The sequence below is a fragment of the Papio anubis genome, chromosome 20, assembly GCF_008728515.1.
Source record: "Papio anubis isolate 15944 chromosome 20, Panubis1.0, whole genome shotgun sequence".
NCBI classification, from domain to species: Eukaryota; Metazoa; Chordata; class Mammalia; order Primates; family Cercopithecidae; genus Papio; species Papio anubis.
In genome coordinates, this window is record NC_044995.1 from 49,658,953 (window position 1) to 49,669,623 (window position 10,671).

The following is a 10,671-nucleotide window of genomic DNA, read 5'->3' on the forward strand; positions in this document are numbered from 1 at the left end:
CCTTGGCTCCGCCGTGGCCGGGCCCGCGGGCAGCGTCTGGGCGGCCGGCCCGGCTTCAGCAGCGCAGCGCGGACCCCCGCTCCGGACCCCGCGCCCGCTCGCGCTCCGGCTCCGGTGCCCGCTCGGGCCCCCGCTCCGGCTCCCGCGCCGCCTGGGCCGGCCTCCGCATGTTCGGGACTGGAGGCGCCGGGCTCGCCGCGCTCCGCCGCGCCCGCTCCGGGGCCCGCGCGCCTTACGCCGCCAGCGTCGGCCAGCGGGGGGCGGCGGCCATACGCGCCCCACTGCGCAGCCGCGGCGCCGGGGGCGCGCGCCGCAGGCGTCACAGCGCAGGGCGGGGCCCACGCCCGGCCGGGCGTCTCTCGCGCCGCTTTGCGACAACGGATGGCGGCGCGCGACGGCCACCGCGCTTTGCGGCCGCTACGAGGCCGCTGGCCCGCTGACCGCGGGGGACACCGAAAGCGCGTGGCCGCGGGGGCGCGCGCGGGCAGCGAAGGGAGTCGAACGGTTTCCACACCCTCCCGGGGGCGGAGCTTCCGCCACCCGCCCCTCCCCGCCCGCTGTTGCCATGGCGACGCGTGGCTGGTCGCCCTGGCACGCCCGCCGCCTTGTGTGTTACGTCACAGTCTCGCCACCTGACGTCACGGACGGGCGGCGCCGCGGGGCGTTCAGTGCGTGGGGCGGTGGCGGGCGGGGCGCGGGAGGCGGCGGGTTGCGCGCGCGAGGCCGCGAGGTTTCCGGGGCAGGCGCTGGAAGAGGCGGCTGGCCAGGAAATGAGCTGGTTAAGGGCAAGAGGGTTTTTCCATCTGACTTTCCTGAGCCAGGAGGGGAAAAAGTTCTAGAATAACTGCTCCGTGTCCAGGGGGAGAAAAGCGGTAGCCTGGGTGCCCCGGTGTCGTCCTCCACCGTGACATCAGCAAGGAGCAGAGAGGAAGTGGCCCCGGGCCCGCGGCCGGCAGCTGGTCAAGTGCACTGCGGGGTCTGCCATGCCTAGCACGGGCCTCTCCCCTGGGGCTCTGCGCGTGGAGCCGACTCTGCTTACGCTGCCTGCCTTCGAGCCTGCACCGAGCAAGAAACGTGGGGAGGGGACCCACAGGCCAAGGCCCCGCTCAGTGAGGCCCTGTTCCACCCCATGACAGGGCCTGGAAGGGAACGGGCAGCTGCAGAAGTGGTTTCCGGCCTCCCCACATCTCCCACGCACCTCCCGGTGGGGGCATTTTTAAAGTCGGAGGAGACACATTCATTCAAATATGTATTAAGTGCCTGCCAGTGGCTCTGAGAATAGAACAGTGAGCTAGACTCTTGGCATCGTTTCCTAGGGAGCCCTTGGTTCTAGGGGAAGGAGAGAGCCCTATGTGATTTCAGATGACGTTATAAGGTGGGGTGTGGGGCGGGCGCGGAGCCTCACGCCTGTAATGCCAGCGCTTTGTGAGGCTGAGGGAGGAGGAGGCTTGGTTGAGCCCAGGAGTTCAAGACCAGCCTAAGTAAGAGAGACCCTGTCTCTACAAAAAATAAAATGAGCGGAACGTGGTGATGCAATCCTGTGGCCCCAGCTACTTGGGAGCCTGAGGCAGGAGGATTGCTTTGGCCAGGACATCGAGGCTGCAGTGGGCTGTGATTGCACCACTGCACTCTAGCCTGCCTGACAGAGCAAGACTGCCTTAAAAAATAATAAGGCCAAGGCCGGGCGCGGTGGCTCACGCCTGAAATCCCAGCACTTTGGGAAGGCAAGGTAGGTGGATCACCTGAGGTCAGGAATTGGAGACAGCCTGACAAACATGGAGAAACCCCTTCTCTACTAAAAATACAAAAATTAGGCGGGTGTGGTGGTGGGGACTGTAATGCCAACTAGTCTGGAGGCTGAGGCAGGAGAATCGCTTGAACCTGGGAGGCGGAGGTTGCAGTGAGCCGAGATTGCACCATTGCACTCCAGCCTGGGCAACAGAGCGAGACTCCATCTCTCTCTCTCTCTCTCTCTCTATGTGTGTGTGTATATATATGTGTGTGTGTATATATATATATAAAAACAACAAATGAAATCCCAGCACTTTGGGAGGCTGAGGCAGGTGCATCACTTGAGTCCAGGAGTTGGAGACTAGCCTGGGCAACATGGCAAAACCCTGTCACTACTAAAAATACAAAAATTAGCCAGCAGTGGTGGCCAGTGCCTGTAATCCCAGCTACTGGGGAGGCTGAGGCTGGAGAATCACTTGAACCTAGGAGGTGGAGGTTGCAGTGAGCCAGGATCAAGACTCTGTCGGGAAAAAAAAAATAGCTGTGATTGAGCCGCTGTACTCCAACTTGGGTGATAAAGCCAGACTGCGTCTCAAAAAAGTAATTTTTTTTTTTGGGGGGACAGTCTTGCTCTGTCACCCAAGCCGGAGTGCAGTGGCACAATCTTGGCTCACTGCAACCTCCGTCTCCTGGGTTCAAGCAATTCTGCCTCAACCTCCTGACTAGCTGGGATTACAGGTGCCCACCACAATGCCTGGTGAATTGTATTTTTAGTAGTGTAGGCCAGGCTGATCTTGAACTCCTGACCTCAAGTGATCCTCCCGCCTTGCCCTCCCAAAGTGCTGGGATTACAGGTGTGAGCCACCATTCGCAACCATTAATAAGAATTTTTTAAAAATAAGATGCTAGGCCGGGTGCGGTGGCTCAAGCCTGTAATCCCAGCACTTTGGGAGGCCGAGACGGGCGGATCACAAGGTCAGGAGATCGAGACCATCCTGGCTAACATGGTGAAACCCCGTCTCTACTAAAAATACAAAAAAATTGCCGGGCGAGGTGGCTGGCGCCTGTAGTCCCAGCTACTCGGGAGGCTGAGGCAGGAGAATGGTGTAAAAACCCGGGAGCCGGAGCTTGCAGTGAGCTGAGATCCGGCCACTGCACTCCAGCCTGGGCGACAGAGCGAAACTCCGTCTCAAAAAAAAGAAAAACAAACAAAAAAAAATAAGATGCTACGCCAGGCACGGTGGCTCACGCCTATAATTCCAGCACTTTAGGAAGCCGAGGCCCGTGGATCACATCACAAGGTCAGGAGTTCAAGACCAGCCTGGCTAAGATGGTGAAACCTCGACTCTACCAAAAATACAAAAATTGGGGCCGGGCGCAGTGGCTCAAGCCTGTAATCCCAGCACTTTGGGAGGCCGAGACGGGCGGATCATGAGGTCAGGAGATCGAGACCATCCTGGCTAACACGGTGAAACCCTGTCTCTACTAAAAAATACAAAAAGCTAGCTGGGCGAGGTGGGGGGCGCCTGTAGTCCCAGCTACATGGGAGGCTGAGGCAGGAGAATTGCGTAAAACCTGGGAGGCGGAGCTTGCAGTGAGCTGAGATCCGGCCACTGCACTGTAGCCCCAGTGACAGAGCAAGACTCCGTCTCCAAAAAAAAAAAAAAAAACTTAGCCAGGCATGGTGGCAGGTGCCTGTAATCCCAGCTACTCTGGAGGCTGAGGCAGGAGAATTGCTTGAACCCAGGAGGCAGAGGTTGCAGTGAGCCAAGATCATGGCACTGCACGCCAGCCTGGGCAACAGAGCGAGACTCCATGTCAAAAAAAAGAAAAAGTAAAAATAGGCCGGGCACGGTGGCTCACGCCTGTAATCCCAGCACTTTGGGAGGCCAAGGTGGGAGTATCACGAGGTCAGGAGATCAAGACCATCCTGGCTAACGTGGTGAAACCCCATCTCTACTAAAAAAAAAAAAATACAAAAAATTAGCCAGGCATGGTGGCAGGTGCCTGTAGTCTCAGCTACTTGGGAGGCTGAGGCAGGAGAATGGCGTGAACCAGGGAGGCGGAGCTTACAGTGAGCCAAGATCGTGTCACTGCACCTCCAGCCTGGGCAACAGAGCGGGACTCCGTCTCAAAATAAAATAAAATAAAAATAGAAAATGAGGACTGGGTGCAGTGACTCACGCCTGTAATTACAGCACTTTGGGAGGCCGAGGCGGGCAGATCACGACATCAAGAGATTGAGACCATCCTGGCCAACATGGTAAAACCCCGTCTCTACTAAAAATACAAAAATTAGCCAGGTGTGGTGGCAGGCGCCTGTAGTCCCAGCTACTCAGGAGGCTGAGGCAAGAGAATCACTTGAACCCGGGAGGCGGAGGTTGCAGTGAGCCAAGATTGCGCCACTGCATTCCAGCCTGGCGACAGAGCGAGACTTGGTCTTAAAAAAAAAAAAAAAAAAAAAAAAAGCTATGTGGTGGGCCGGGCGCGGTGGATCATGCCTATAATCCCAGCACTTTGGGAGGTCAAGGTGGCAGATCACCTGAGGTCAGGAGTTCAAGATCAGCCTGGTTGGGCCGGGCGCGGTGGCTCAAGCCTGTAATCCCAGCACTTTGGGAGGCCGAGACGGGCGGATCACGAGGTTGGGAGATCAAGACCATCCTGGCTAACACGGTGAAACCCCGTCTCTACTAAAAAAAAATACAAAAAAAGTAGCCAGGCGAGGTGGCTGGCGCCTGTAGTCCCAGCTACTCGGGAGGCTGAGGCAGGAGAATGGCGTGAACCCGGGAGGCAGAGCTTGCAGTGAGCTGAGATCCGGCCACTGCACTCCAGCCTGGGTGACAGAGCAAGACTCCGTCTCAAAAAAAAAAAAAAAAGATCAGCCTGGTCAACATGGTTGGCGAAACCCCATCTCTACTAAAAATACAAAAATAAGCCAGGTGTGGTGGCGCACACCTGTAGTCCCAGCTACTCGGGCAGCTGAGGCAGGAGACTTGCTTGAACCCGGGAGGTGGAGGTTGCAGTGAGCCAAGATCACATCACTGCACTCCAGCCTGGTCAGCAGAGTGAGACTCCGTCTCAAAAAAAAAAAAAAAAAAAAAAAAAGATGGTATGTGGCACAGTGCCTGAGGGAGGGACACCTTCTCTGGCGGGATGGTGAGGGAAGGCCGAACCCTAAAGGCTCAAAACCAGATGTGATAAGCTTGGGAGGAAGATTTTATCATCTCCTATGACAGTCCTGTACTATTATTATAGCCAATAGGAATGCAAAGAAAAATGAAGAATTCCACCAGAACGGGAGGGCCGAATGGCAGCGTTGTCAGGGCTACACTGAGCCCTGTGAGATGCCCATTATGGCTCCTGTCCGGCAGCAATGTGAGACGCAGGCAGACCTCATGGCACCCCCGTGCTCCGTCAGTCCAGGGGGAATGTGACTCCTTGGAGAAGTGCCAGCAACTGCCCTATCCTTTGCCACCGCATCAGGGTCCCCTCTGCCCGGATCCCTGCTGTGAAGGGCTGTGTTTGTTTCATGTCAGTCTCCTCCAGCCACGCCCGTAGGACCCAGTGGAAGGGCTGGCACACAGTAGGCACTCAGTCTGAATGCGGTGGCCATACGTGGTGAATGAATGAACTCCACAGACCTCCCAGAATTTTCAGAACCCAGGTTCTGTTTCCTCAGACTTGCCTGCCCCATCTCTCTTCTCTCCCACTCTTTTATTTCCGAGACAGGGTTTCATTCTGTTGCCTGGCTGGAGTGCAGTGGTGCCACAGTCACTACTCCCTGCAGACTTGACCTCCCAGGCCCAAGCAATCCTCCTACCACAGCCTCCCAAGTAGCTGGGACCACAGGTGCACACCACCATGACTGGCTAATTTTTAAATTTTTTGTATAGACAAGGGTCTCTCTATGTTGAACAGGCTGGTCTCAAACTCCTGGCTTCAAGTAATCCTCCCACCTTGGCCTCCCAACATGCTGGAATTATAGGAGCCCAGGCTGGAGTGCAGTGGCGCGATCTTGGCTCACTGCAACCTCCCGCTCCCAGGTTCAAGGCATTCTCCTGGCTCAGCCTCCTGAGTAGCTAGGATTACAGGCACGCACCATCACGCCTGGGTAATTTTTGTATTTTTAGTAGAGATGGGGTTTCACCATGTTAGCCAGACTGGTCTCGAACTCCTGACCTCAGGTGATCCACCTGCCTTGGCCTCCCAAAGTGCTGGGATTACAGGCATAAGCCACCGTGTCCAGCTTCTCTCCCATTCTTGACTTTCAGGAATACCTGTTCTTAAACTCTCACTCCCCATCTGGGGTTTGGGGCATGGGAACTGTTGCCTGTCCTTCAGAGGTATGTATACCTTAGTGCTGAGTTCTGGCTGTGTCCCTGTAAAAGAGTGTAACTGAATGGCTGGGCGCGGTGGCTCACGCCTGTAATCCCAGCACTTTGGGAGGCCGAGGCGGATGGATCACCTTAGGTCGGGAGTTCAAGACCAGCCTGACCAACATGGAGAAACCCCGTCTCTACTAAAAATACAAAATTAGCTGGGCGTGGTGGCGCATGCCTGTAATCCCAGCAACTAGGGAGCCTGAGGCAGGAGAATCGCTTGAATCCGGGAGGTGGAGGTTGTGGTGAGCCGAGGTCCCCATTGCACTCCAGCCTGGGCAACAAGAGCGAAACTCTGTCTCAGAAAAAAAAAAAAAAAAAAAAAAAGGAGAAAGAATCCAGACAGCAAGGCCCAGGCTGGGGCTGAGCTAGCCAGAAGCTGTGTGAGTGTGAGTAGCTCATTCACATTCTCTAGCCTCCTCACCTTTGTGTGTAAATTAGGGCTAACAATATCTCCCACAGGTATCATGAATGAATGAATGAATGAAAAATTGCCAGCATAGGACTTTTAGCCTCAAATAAACCTATTTCTCTCTAATCATTTGGGATAGTTTGAGACAGAATCTCGCTATGATGCCCAGGCTGGAGTGCAGTGGCGGGATCTCGGCTCACTGCAACCTCCATCTCCCGGTTCAAGCAATTCTCCTGCCTCAGCCTCCCAAGTAGTTGGGATTACAGGCACCTGCCATCATACCTGGCCAATTTTTGTATTTTTAGTAGAGATAGGGTTTCACCATGTTGGCCAGGCTGGTCTAGAATGCCTAACCTCAGGTGATCCGCCCACCTCGGCCTCCCAAAGTGTTGGGATTACAGGCGTGAGCCACCACGCCCGGCTTTATTTATTTTATTTATTTTATTTTTTGAGATGCAGTCTTGATCTGTTGCCCAGGCTGGAGTGCAGTGGTACAATCTCTGCTCACTGCAACCTCCGTCTCCCAGGTCCAAGCAATTGTCCTGCCTCAGCCTCCCAAGTAGCTGGGACTACAGGCACACGCCACCACACCCAGCTAATTTTGGTATTTTTAGTAGAGGGGGGTTTCACCGTGTTAGCCAGGATGGTATTGATCTCCTGACCTCGTGATCTACCCACCTTGGCCTCCCAAAGTGCTGGGATTACAGGCGTGAGCCACCACGCCCGGCATATTTTTTTTTTTTTTTTTTTTTTAATAGAGATGGGCTTTTACCATATTGCCCAGACTAGTCTCAACCTCCTGGCCTTAAGCAATCCTCCCACCTCAGCCTCCCAAAAAACTGGGATTCCAAGTGTGAGCCACGGTGGCCAAGCTCGCTTTCTCGTCTTTAATCCACTTCAAATGTGGTCCACGTGTTCCTGATTCATTTCAGCTTTAATCATGAGGACATCATTGGGGACAGCTGGTGGAGGGGGCGGACCAGCCCCTTTGAGGGTCTTTTATTTATTTATTTATTTATTTATTTAGAGACAGAGTTTCGCTCTGTTGCCCAGCCTGGAGTGCAGTGGCGTGATCTCGGCTCACTGCAACTCCACCTCACGGGTTCAAGTGATTCTCCTGCCTCAGCCTCCTGAGTAGCTGGGATTACAGGTGCCCCCCACCACACCTGGCTGATTTTTGTACCTTTAGTAGAGATGGGGTTTCACATGTTGGCCAGGCTGGTCTCGAACTCCTGACCTCAGGTGATCCACCCGCCTTGGCCTCCCAAAGTGCTGGGATTACAGGTGTGAGCCACCGTGCCCGGCCAGGTCTTTATTTTGAGACAGGGTCTGACTTTGTCACCCAGGCTGGAGTGCAGTGGCCCCATCTCGGCTCACTGCAGCCTCTACCTCCCCAGGCTCAAGCAATCTTCCCACCTAAGCCTCCTGAGTAGCTGGGATCACAGACACGCACCACCATGCCTGGCTAATTTTTTGTAGAGACAGGGTTTCGCTATGTTCCCCAGGCTGGTCCTCAAACTCCTGAGCTCAAGCAATGTACCCGCCTCGGCCTCCTAAAGTGCTGGGATTACAGGCGTGAGCCAACGCACCTGGCACCCTCTGGCAGTCTTAATCTAATAACATTATAAAGATAACAACTTGTCCACGCCCATCCTACCCTCTAGAGAGAAAATTTCCTAGCCTCCCAGTAAATCCCAAACAGCTGTAGGTTTGGGGGAGGAGACAGGAAGGAAGCACTCCCTTCTGTTCTATTCCTATACTCACATAAGAGGCGTTCACGCTTGTAATCCCAGCATTTAGGGAGGCCGAAGTGGGAGGATCCCATATGACCGAGTGTTTGAGATCAGCCTTAGTGAGGCTAAGAATACAGAGGGCCAGGCGCGGTGGCTCACGCCTGTAATCCCAGCACTTTGGGAGGCCAAGGCGGGCGGATCACGAGATCAGGAGATCGAGACCATCCTGGCTAACACAGTGAAACCCCATCTCTACTAAAAATACAAAAAAATAAATTAACCAGGCGTGGTGGCGGGCACCTATAGTCCCAGCTACTCGGGAGGCTGAGGCAGGAGAATGGCGTGAACCCGGGAGGCGGAGATGCAGTGAGCCAAGATCGTGCCACTGCACTCCAGCCTGGGCAACAGAGAGAGATTTTGTCTCAAAAAAAAAAAAAAAAAGCCGGGTGTGGTGACTTGCACCTGTAGTCCCAGCTACTCCAGAGGCTGGGGCTGGAGGACTGCTTGAGCCAGGAGATTGAGGCTGTCGTGCACCATGATTGCACCTGTGAATAGCCACTGCACCCCAGCCTGGGCAACATAGCAAGACCTCATCTCTGGAAAGGAAGGAAGAAAAATAGGCCGGGCACGGTGGCTTACGGGGTCAAGAGATCGAGACCATCTCTCCAACATGGTGAAACCCTGTCTCTACTAAAAATACAAAAATTAGCCAGCCGTGGTGGTGGGCACCTGTCATCCCAGCTACTCAGGAGGCTGAGGCAAGAGAATTGCTTGACCCTGGGAGGTGGAGGTTGCAGTGAGCAGAGATCGCACCACTGCACTCCAGCCTGGCAACAGAGCGAGACTGGGTCTCAAAAAAAAGAAAGAAAAAGGAACAAAAATAAAGAAAAAGAAGGCAGGAAGGAGAAGGGAGAAAGGACAAGGAAGGAGGAGGAGGAAGAGGAGAAAGAAAAAATGAAATAGTCTCAAATGAGATTGATGGCCTCTTCTACGATCTGAGGACCTGGTGAGAAGGCATCCTGTATAAAGAACAGGCCCATGGCAGGGCATGGCGGCTCATGCCTGTAATTCTAGCACCTTGTAAGGCTGAACTGGGAGGATCGAGATGGAAGGATCGCTTGAGCCCAGGAGGCAGAGGCTGCAGTGAGCTGAGATCACGCCTTTAGCCTGGGCGACAGAGTGGGACCCTGTCTCATAAAAACAAAAACGAACAAAACAAAACAAAATGAAAGGCCAGGCGCAATGGCTCACACCTGTCATCCCAGCACTTTGGGAGGCCGAGGCGGGCGGATCACCTGAGGTCAGTAGTTCAAGACGAGCCTGGCCAACGTGGTGAAACCCCGTCTCTACAAAAAATGCAAAAATTAGCCAGGCTTGGTGGTGGACGCCTGTAATCCCAGCTACTCAGCAGGATGAGGCAGAAGAATTGCTTGAACCTGGGAGGCAGAGGTTGCAGTGAGTCAAGATTGTGCCACTGCACTCTAACCTTAAAAAAAAAAAAGGCCGGGCGCGGTGGCTCAAGCCTGTAATCTCAGCACTTTGGGAGGCCGAGGAGGGCGGATCACGAGGTCAGGAGATCGAGACCATCCTGGCTAACACGGTGAAACCCCGTCTCTACTAAAAAAATACAAAAAACTAGCCGGGCAAGATGGCGGGCACCTGTAGTCCCAGCTACTCGGGAGGCTGAGGCAGGAGAATGGCATAAACCCGGGAGGCAGAGCTTGCAGTGAGCTGAGATCTGGCCACTGCACTCCAGCCTGGGCGACAGAGTGAGACTCCGTCTCTAAAAAAAAAAAAAAAAAAATGACAAACACAGGCCCTCAGCAGATACCAAAGCTGCCCACACCCTGGTCAGGAACCTCCAGACTCTCCAGAGCCGTGAGAAGTAAATTTCTGTTGCGTCTAAGCTGCCCCACTACAGGATTTTGTTACAGATGCCACTACCCCGACAGCCCCACACCCTCGGCCAGGGAAGCGCTTCTCCCACTCTCGCCCCATTCATCCTTGAAGGCCCAGCCTCAGGGTCGCCGCCTCTGGGAAGCCTTCTGGAAGCTTCTCTCCCCTTGCTCACCTCTTGGTCCTGCTGCATGTTATGACTGGAGGTGTCCCCACAGCCCTGTGGCCCTCTCGGGGCCACTCATTCTGAGGCCGGGTTGGCTGGAGAGTCAGGAGCTCAGGGGCAGGGGCCAGACTCACGCCTTGCAGGAAGGAAAGCTGGGTCCTTTTGCTGAGGCCGTCGCGGGCTTGTGCCTCCAGCCCTGTGTCTTCTTCCTGCCGTCCACCCTGGGCCTCCATTCCCCTTCCAACCCCAGGAGGAGGAGTGCATGGGGCCCTAGGAGGCCATGGAGCCCGGACGAGGAGGCACCCTGAGTCCTGAGGTCACCTGTGGAGCGGGTCCTGTGGAGCTGCCTGCGTT

The 10,671-nt window shown here is 55.0% G+C and overlaps 1 protein-coding gene across 1 annotated transcript in view; it reads right to left on the reverse strand.

The window, feature by feature from the left end:
- CSNK1G2 (casein kinase 1 gamma 2) overlaps positions 1–274 on the reverse strand; it is a 29,534-nt gene extending 29,260 nt beyond the window's left edge. Inside the window, exon 1 of the mRNA XM_031660160.1 lies at positions 2–274. The gene's annotated coding sequence lies outside the window, so the exon portion shown is untranslated. The remainder of the gene's footprint in view (position 1) is intronic.
- Positions 275–10,671: the final 10,397 nt, after the last annotated feature.